General features: G+C 37.9%; 1 long non-coding RNA gene across 2 annotated transcripts in view; it reads right to left on the reverse strand.

Annotated features, from left to right (window-relative positions):
• Window positions 1-574: 574 nt before the first annotated feature.
• Window positions 575-8,687, reverse strand: part of LOC109289617 — a 22,852-nt gene continuing 14,739 nt past the window's right edge. For both annotated transcript variants that reach the window (XR_002095430.1, XR_002095431.1), the window contains exons 3-4: window positions 3,308-3,387; window positions 575-611 (exon numbers count right to left, since the gene is read on the reverse strand). This is a non-coding gene — a long non-coding RNA (uncharacterized LOC109289617). The remainder of the gene's footprint in view (window positions 612-3,307; window positions 3,388-8,687) is intronic.

The raw sequence follows: 8,687 nt of genomic DNA on the forward strand, positions 1-8,687 counted from the left end.
GATTCATGATGAAACTCTGGAGAAAGTTAATTATTTCCTATCCCTTGGAAGCCATTTCTTGCAGAAGGCCGACATTGATGAAGAAAACTAACATCTCCTTAGCCTTTGGATGCCTGAGGAAATGGGTGTTCAAAGATTGTGACATTAGATCTGAAACCGAGCTCATAGTTTATCAAGCAGTCGTGATCCCCGCTTTACTGTACGGAGCTAGAATGTGGATGATGTACAGGAGACCTCTCAAGCCACTCAAGAAGTACCATCAATGCTGCATGCAGAAGTTCCTCCAAATCCCGTGGGAAAACAGACACACCAACTTTAGTGTCCTCTCACAAGCAAATACCATGAGCATTGAGGTGATGATCATCTGACATCAACTTCGTTGGACTAGCAAAGTCATCTGGATGTCTGATTCCAGACTTCTGAAGAAAGTTTTATTCTCCCAGTTCAGTCAAGGAGTATGCTCAAGAGGAAGGCAGATAAAGTACTTTAAGGACATCCCCAAGGCCAACTTGAAAAAAATGCAACATCAACATCAACTCATGGGAGACTATTGCCAAGAACTGCCCCAAATGGAGGAAGAGTCTGCTGCAAGGATCTCAGTACTTTGAAACCTGACAATGAGAACAGGAGATAAAAAAGCAAGAGCAACAGAATAGTATGTTGTATGACTGTTTTGACTGCCTCCACAAAGGCGGAGGGCTGCTGCCCCAGTTACATGGCTTAATTATGCTGCTGAGAATGTATACAAGCTCTAAGTAACAATGTACAAGTATTAATAAGATGCAAAAAGCTGAGACCAATCCTGCTCAGTTAGTATGAATGCTTAAGTGATGTCTTTTAATTGATTTCAATATTAATTTAGCTAGTGTTATTTACATTATTTAAATTTTTTGCATAAGCAACTGAAGTGGCTTACACTGTATTTGAGTGGATGGCCATAGATCATCACATATCAGTGCCTACAGAGGCCTTAAGTATTTGTAAGGCAGGTAGGCTTAATAAGTTACCATGCTGCTATTCATTCAGGAAATTTTACCTCAAATCCCCAGAATCCTGAAATAATTGCACATCAGCCACCATTTTGTTCTTTGTTCTGTGGTGACACTCTCTGCAAATTTAATTTTATGACTAAATGACCTATGGGAAAATACCTAAAATAAATAGTAGAGGAAACCCACAGGGAAAAATGTGAACACATTTGTATGTCTAAACTGCAACTATAGGTGTGATTACAGCACTATTAGGCAAGTCCACACCAACTTTAATCTAGCTAGAACAGCTAACAATAGCAGTGATGACTCAGCAGCAAGGGCTTCTTCAATGAACCCATCAGGGACTCTTGGTATACTTTAGTTGCTAGCCAACACTGTAGCCCATGCTGCCACATCTTCATTCCTATTGTTAGTCATGCTAGGTAAATTAAAGCTAGGATGGTCATGACTTTCCATGCTGCAATCTCCCTTCTGATTGCTGTGGAAACATGCTGGTACTCTCTGCCACATCCAATTTCCTTAAACGTGTTATTTCATGTTTTACATTTTTCTGTAATTAATCATACATATTCTCAGTTTGAGTTATGTTGATTTACTGCAGTTCCAGACTATATATACTCACATTTGCTTTCACAAGCAGCTTTCCATAAAAGTAGCAATAGTAAGTTGTACCTCAAATACTTTCCAAAAAAGTAACGTGAAGGATAGTAACAAAACCAAAATAAATTGCTTATTAATCAATATTCCTAGCATGGTTTAAGTTCATCCATCTGCAGCAGAAATAGATGTGACTTGATTCTGGCAAACAACAAATTACTGAAAAACAAGAGACAGCTTCTGTTTTTAAAACCTTAATTTGAATAAGAATATTTGCTAATAATGTGACAGTTGTAGTTAATGATGTTATACCTTCTATTTATTTAGTCCAAGCACCTTTTAAAAATTAATTTGAATACTGATTGAAGAAAATGCTGTTTTTAATAGCATAAAATAGTTGAGATCAGAAGTTGCAAAAAAAAGTGCTTGCTCCAGTTCTAGTTATGCTGCCCAGACTTGAATTCCTTTATCATTTGAGATCCTTATTAAGTCACTGGCATGGTATAGATTACAGTTCAATCCTAAAATTCCTTTACATTTATGTTTCTTATGTATTTTACTTTGATATCCTGCCTGTTCTAATGAAGAACAGGATGTGCTATAGCTTGTTACTTACGGCAGTACTTTGACAAGGAACCTGGATCTTAATAAAAAACAGGAAATAAAATCCTTCATATTAAATCAATTCGTTAAAAAATAAGCATGTGAATGTCATATTTAAGATTAAAGGTATTTCTCTTTCCAGGAAAGGATCATAATAAGGTGGGCATGTGGCTATTTCAAAAACTGCACACATTTGGTAAAGAGCTTATAGAAAACAGTGTCAAATCCCATATTGAACCCAGCTGCTGGTACTTACTTTTTGATGTAAGGCTTACTTCCTGCAGATATACATCAAATTAAATTCTTTACTAAGCTCACAATGGTGTTTTCCCTTTAAGCGGAAAGGCAATACTTACCTGAATGAAATATTATCTCTCTTTAATGGGTTTCTACAGCAAAGTCACATTTTACATTTAAAAAGGTGCAGTGACAGTACGAATAAAAAAGGAAACTCACCATCTATTAGAACCATTTTATTTTCTCAAAAAATAGTTTTAATGAAGCAAATTTGGGTTTGTTATATTGATAGTGCATCAAGTCTCTTGGGAAGAATTTTGATGGGATTGTTCCAACAAGGCCTGTCAGCCAAAACTATAAAAGGAATTGGTATTTGTATCAGTGCAGATTTAAATTCAGGTGTATAATTCTGTGGTGGTAGATTATACTAAAATATGATGGTAATAGATAATAATATACAGGAAACGGAGGTGGACTTTGATCTACAAAAGTTACTTGGGTTTTCTCTATTGGAATTTTGCCACCACCTTTTCTGGAGGTTGGGGTTTTCATGTTTCTTGTGACTTAGGCAATAAACCCCACTAGAGGCAAGGCAGCAATTTTTAGCTTCCAATTGTGGTTCGGCAACATATAAAAACTCCTGTGATAATGCACTGTTTCCTATTTATTAAATCAATAGAATTTTTCAATGGCAATGAGGTACGGTGGGCCAAACTCAAAGGTGTGCTTTAATGCATTGTAAACTGTTTTTTCTTCTTTTCAGTATACCTCCCCAGTCAGACACACTTACCATAAAGGAGTTTAAATTGATTCAACTCAGATGTCAAACAACTGGAAGATTATTTAAACAGAAGTAAGTCCAAGTAAGGATGCATTACCTCTATTTAGCTGCTCTTCTTGCTACATTTACTTTTTCTGTCCCTTGACTTGTGAGATAGTTGAGACTCATTAGATTCATCTAGAAAAAAAAATGTGTTAAGAAGGGTTATAAGCTATGCACTAAAATTGGTAGCTTATATCCAAGTGAGCCTAACACAGATTAACTTTAAATTAATTGATAGTCCAAACTGGCCCAGAGCACTGGAAAGAGGTGAAGTCCTAACAGTTTAGAGTTCTGACTCTGAATATTCACTTGGATTTGATGTAGTGAAAAATGGTAGCTGACCATCATCACTGCCTTTAATACCATTGTCTAAATCAGCCTAAAGGAATAAAGAAGGAGGAACTATGTGTACTCTGTTCCTAAACAAGGAAAACAATAAGAAATCCTACCTAACCACCCTCTCCAGTCTCACTTAGGGTCTCTTCCATGTTGAAAGATTCACAAATTTAAAATGTATTTTCCTGTTTAAACTGAAAGTGCAATAATCTCTAAAAATGAGGGAAAAACCAAAAAAACTCTTTAGCTAAGTGTCTACTGTAGGAACCAGTGCTGGGTTTAATATGAGGTCCTTTTTAAGTAACCACCCACCTAAAACTTTTCAGAGTCCACTATGCCAGCTCAGAGTTACCTATTTTCTCCAGACTGTGCCTTTTGCAATTTCTTTCCCTTCTGATAAATATTTGTTCTATATACCATTTCCAAAATCAGAATACCACCTTAATAGCAATAGAACAAAACATGGTATAGACAGGCACTGGCACCGAATTAGAATGTAAACTAAGCCTACCTAAGTTCTGGACTTTAGACATTTAAATTATGACAACAGTATTTTATTTTGCTTTCTGACTATGGTAACTTAGCACTCTCCTAGAAATACTGGCCACATTGAAGTCTTTCTAGACTATAGGGGAAAAGCATATATAATAAACTAAGCAATTACTTGGATATGGGTATGTGAAGAACACTGTTGAGGTGAAGTGTAGGCAAAGGAATAAGTTTCCTTGTGCCATTAAACACAAGAGGGATAACTTTTTTTAAAAAAGGAATTGCCTGATTAGGTTTAGGTCTCTGGAAGTTCCTTAAGTTCCACATACTGACTGACAGTTTTATTCTAGAGGAAGATACCTCTCACATGAGATGAAGGCCCTCTCCCATGCAAGGGCTCTGATACATTTTGAGGAAGGCTGCTCTGATGTGCTGTAATTACAGCAAGTTGGAGCAGACTCAGTTAATCAAGTCTGCTGCAGCTTAGTAATTACCACACTTCAGCAGTCTCCAGTGTCACATGTACCCATGTCTTTGTCCTGAAAAATGGTGGTTTAATGAGCTTTAGCTCAAAACACCCTATTGCCATTTTTCAGTGGAGGGATGCTGATACACATGCTGCTCCAGAAGCTTTTAATTAGCACAGGTCTCACAGCATCCCCTCTTCTTCCCCCATCTCCCAGAGCACATCTATAAACACCCCAAGTTTCCAAATAGGAGAGTGATTCTACTCTCCAGTCTTGATTTTACTTCTAATGTAAAAGTTATCGGATATACCAGCCAAATCTTTTTGAATTTTTTCAAAAAATAAAAGATTCCAGTGGCTGCTTCACATACCTCCCTTTCCCTAATATCTCCAAATTCCACCTATTTTATTCCATTCTTTATCCACAGTAAGCAAAACTGAACCAAATACCAAGGTCCAATTTGCAAGTGTTACTATAGTAGAGTCATTTTGAAAATTGCTGTGCTCTGTGATTAAATTTACACTGGATTGTTACTAATGTCACCAACCTTGCATTCAGCTTTTAGAGCAGTCTCTTTAGAGCAAGATTAGTTTACAAAAATAATTGCTATGTATGATGTAAGACTCTTTGTATCACAATACTGAATCACCTTATAATTCTGGACCTATCAAGGAACATTCATTCATAACTTAACCTATGAATTTGGTTTGTAGTTGAATTTGGAAGTAAACTTCTTACTATCAGGATAGCCATGCTAACTTTGGGGGAAGTGACAATGCAGCTGTGACTATCAGGACTACTCTGCATTTTATGGACCCTCTGGGAATTCACCTTACCCAGGGCTAAGGTCAGTTCTACGGTCCCAGTCATGTATGTCTTGAACATGCAACACTTACACTAACTTTCTGAGAATTCAAAGGCATTCAAGCCAAGCTTTGAAGGATGATTTCCATTACAGGTTGTTAACTGATTGTTTAGTTCATTTTTATCTAGTTGTGATATAAGGCCCAGAGAGATCAGATTTACTAATGACTCTGCAAATGAATATTTTGCAATCTCCAGTTACTAATATCAATGACATCCTGGAATGCAAAACACAATACAGTAATAGTGATAACTACTCTTATCGGATGTGCTGTGCAACAGAACCTTTGTGGGATAAATTGGATGGCTAAAATGGGAACTTTCAAGTAACCTAGAGATTTTACTTTTTTAAGGATCATCTTGTTCAGTGTTCAGGTGTTTCCAACACATTTGTACTCCTGAATTTGATCAATAGTCTGAATAGTATGACTTCCTGTTACTCAGAGTGTCTACATGAGAAGATTACTGCACATTAGCCTAATAACAATATGCAGTAGCATGGCAGTTAAAAACTCTGCCAGTAGCCTACTGAACAGTGTTATTAGACTAATGTGCAGTAAGCGACACAAAATAACCATGCACTGGCACTAATGTGCAGTAACTCTAGTTACTAAGCATTCAGTTAGAACTTCATTAAGGAAGTAGTAAACTAAATGTACAGTAACTAGGGTGCATTAATGACCCTGTAGATGTACCCACTGTGTATATGAACATAAATGCACATAAATGCACTACCAGATGGAATTAAAACTTCACGTTTGGATACAACCACAGTTATCCTGGCCAACTCATGGGAGTAAGTGTCAATTAGATTATTCCTAATCATGTTCTGTATTACTTGACCATTTAAATGATTAAAACTTTCCTGTTTTATTCCTCTTATAAGATTCAGGCGGCCAGATCCTCAGTTGGTATCAGTCAGCATATGGGGCTATGCTGATTTACTACAGCCTTGGCCTTAGGGTCTTTATATGGATGAGCTGCTCTTTTTTAATTTGGCCCTTTTTTATTCTCTCTGTAAATTGTTTCACTCAGATTGCAGTATGCAAAGCCATCACATTTCTATACAATACACAGCCAGAGACGAAGCTGAGATGCCTGGCCAAACTCAGCACTGGCTCCACAGAACATTTTGTTTGGTTAGTTCAACTGATGGAGCAAACCTCTCATGTCCCTGTGGGTGTTTGGCTGCTTTTTCTCATGGGGCTCTTCTATCAGCCTTCTTTAGCCACTACTTATCCCCCTCAGTCATCTGCCCCCCCCCCCCCCCCCCCCCGCCTTGGAGCTACTTGCCTTTGCATCTTACTTTCAATGGACTAGCTGCCTTGCCTGCTACTGTGCCAAAGCTGCTTGAACATTTCCATATTAGAATGGACTCAAGCCAAAGTGCCAGCTAACCCCTTCCTGAGGTATCACACATCTGGCTCCCCCTCTTCAGCCTAACTTAGGGGTCCTTCTTCTAAGCAAAACCCAGCTGCAAAGCACAAATCCCATTTCATGTCCTCCATGTGGGCTGCTTGCCATACATGTGCCTGGGCAAAGGCAAGACTTGAGGCTCCATATTTCTCATAGTAGAGTGGACAAAACCCTAAGCTGGAACTCTACAGGGTAGTATTAGGCAACATTTCATAGCAAAAGCGTGATTAAATCAGTAGTGCCAAGAGAATAAAGCCTTGGGGAGGATCTGTTGTAAAATTCACCAAAAAAGCAGTTTGAAGAAGAATTGGAGCCAAATTGAGCACAAAGAGATGAGCAATAGCTGCTAAATCATTCCTGAACTTCAGAATATTTGAACAGATTAAAACTTTTGTTTTCTTTAAAGCTTTACTTGGCCAAAATGATATCAGCTGGCTTCTGCAAATCTTACTGCTGTTGTATTCTAATATTACTGCAGTGTAGGATTTGTGAGCAATGCACATTGGAACAACTGACTTTCTACACTGTAGATTACATAGTACTGACTGAAGTATTAACATTATTTTTCCCCTCAGTCCGCAGATTGAAACATTAGATCAACTGATCAAAATCAGGCTACAAGTAATGATACAAACACTGTAGACCCCATAGTGCATAATACAGCTGTCTGTTTTGCATCTATTCGTTTGCAATGTGGGTGTTAGAGACTCTTGATCCATAGTATGTTAGCATTTGTTTGCAAGTTACCCCATGCTGAACTCAAGAAGAGAACTAAGCATTTCTGTTTCACAGGGATTTATGTATATATTTTCTTCAATTTCCACGTGTGGGTTTGATATTAGCAAGTTTGAGGTGCAAACAAATCTAAAAGGTCAAAGTAGGATTCTGACAAAGATTAATACCACAGGTATCCAAAGCTGAGTGTCACATGGCTTTTTGATACAAAATGCAAGGTTTTCTTTTAGATTACAAACTCTTACAGCAGATATTGTATGTTTCTCTGTACAGTGTTGAGCAAAGTGGTAACATTCATTTAACTTTATAAGTCATTCTACAGAACTGGACTATTTCCAAAAAAAAGTTGAAATAAAGTTTAATAGTTTAACTTTTCCTTATTTTTTATCTAAATTAGAAAGTTTATTTGCCCCCCAAAAAGTTTCTTCTTTAAAGATCAGCATTTTCTCATTAAAAAAAAAGTCAACATTCCCAACCAGGTCAACTTAACATGTGTTTTAGGAAAATTTTCTCACAGCAGTTCAACAGCATATTAATAATATAAAGTAATATTGAAGAACTAGCTTCCTAAAAGCTATCCCAAAATACTGTTAGGAGATATAAAGAAGGGAACAAATGGAAACTATCCTCCATTGCAACAATGAGCCAAGCTCCCTTACTCCATATAGTAGTGGCTTGTTTACTTGCTAACTTATATTGATACTTCAAATCACCTTATCTTCCCCTAGATTTTTACAATTTATTAGTTTTGGTGTGCTACCCACACAAATAAATACCCCTTTTCATACAGTAGGCACACCTACCATTATGTTAACTGAGCTCTCATTTGCTTTTTTGATAAAAATACTGTTAACGAACATTTGTGACTACTGTGTTACACATACAGGCTAATTCTTCAAATTATATGTGTAAAAGCAACTAGTAACACACCTCACACGTTGCCCATCACCAGCCCACAGAGCCGCACATGCAACCGGCTGCAGGAAAGCAGTGCAGAGTGCAGCAGTGGCAGGGCAGGCCGGTGACAGCTGCTGCATGCGAGCCCTGCCCCCTGGCCAGGTAGCGCATGTGTGGCCCACAGAGGGGCACTGCTGCCCTCACCCCCCTGGCCCTGCTCCTGGGAGTGGG

Source organism: Gavialis gangeticus, unplaced genomic scaffold (genome assembly GCF_001723915.1).
Source record: "Gavialis gangeticus isolate Ggan-Ray unplaced genomic scaffold, GavGan_comp1, whole genome shotgun sequence".
Lineage (NCBI taxonomy): Eukaryota > Metazoa > Chordata > Crocodylia > Gavialidae > Gavialis > Gavialis gangeticus.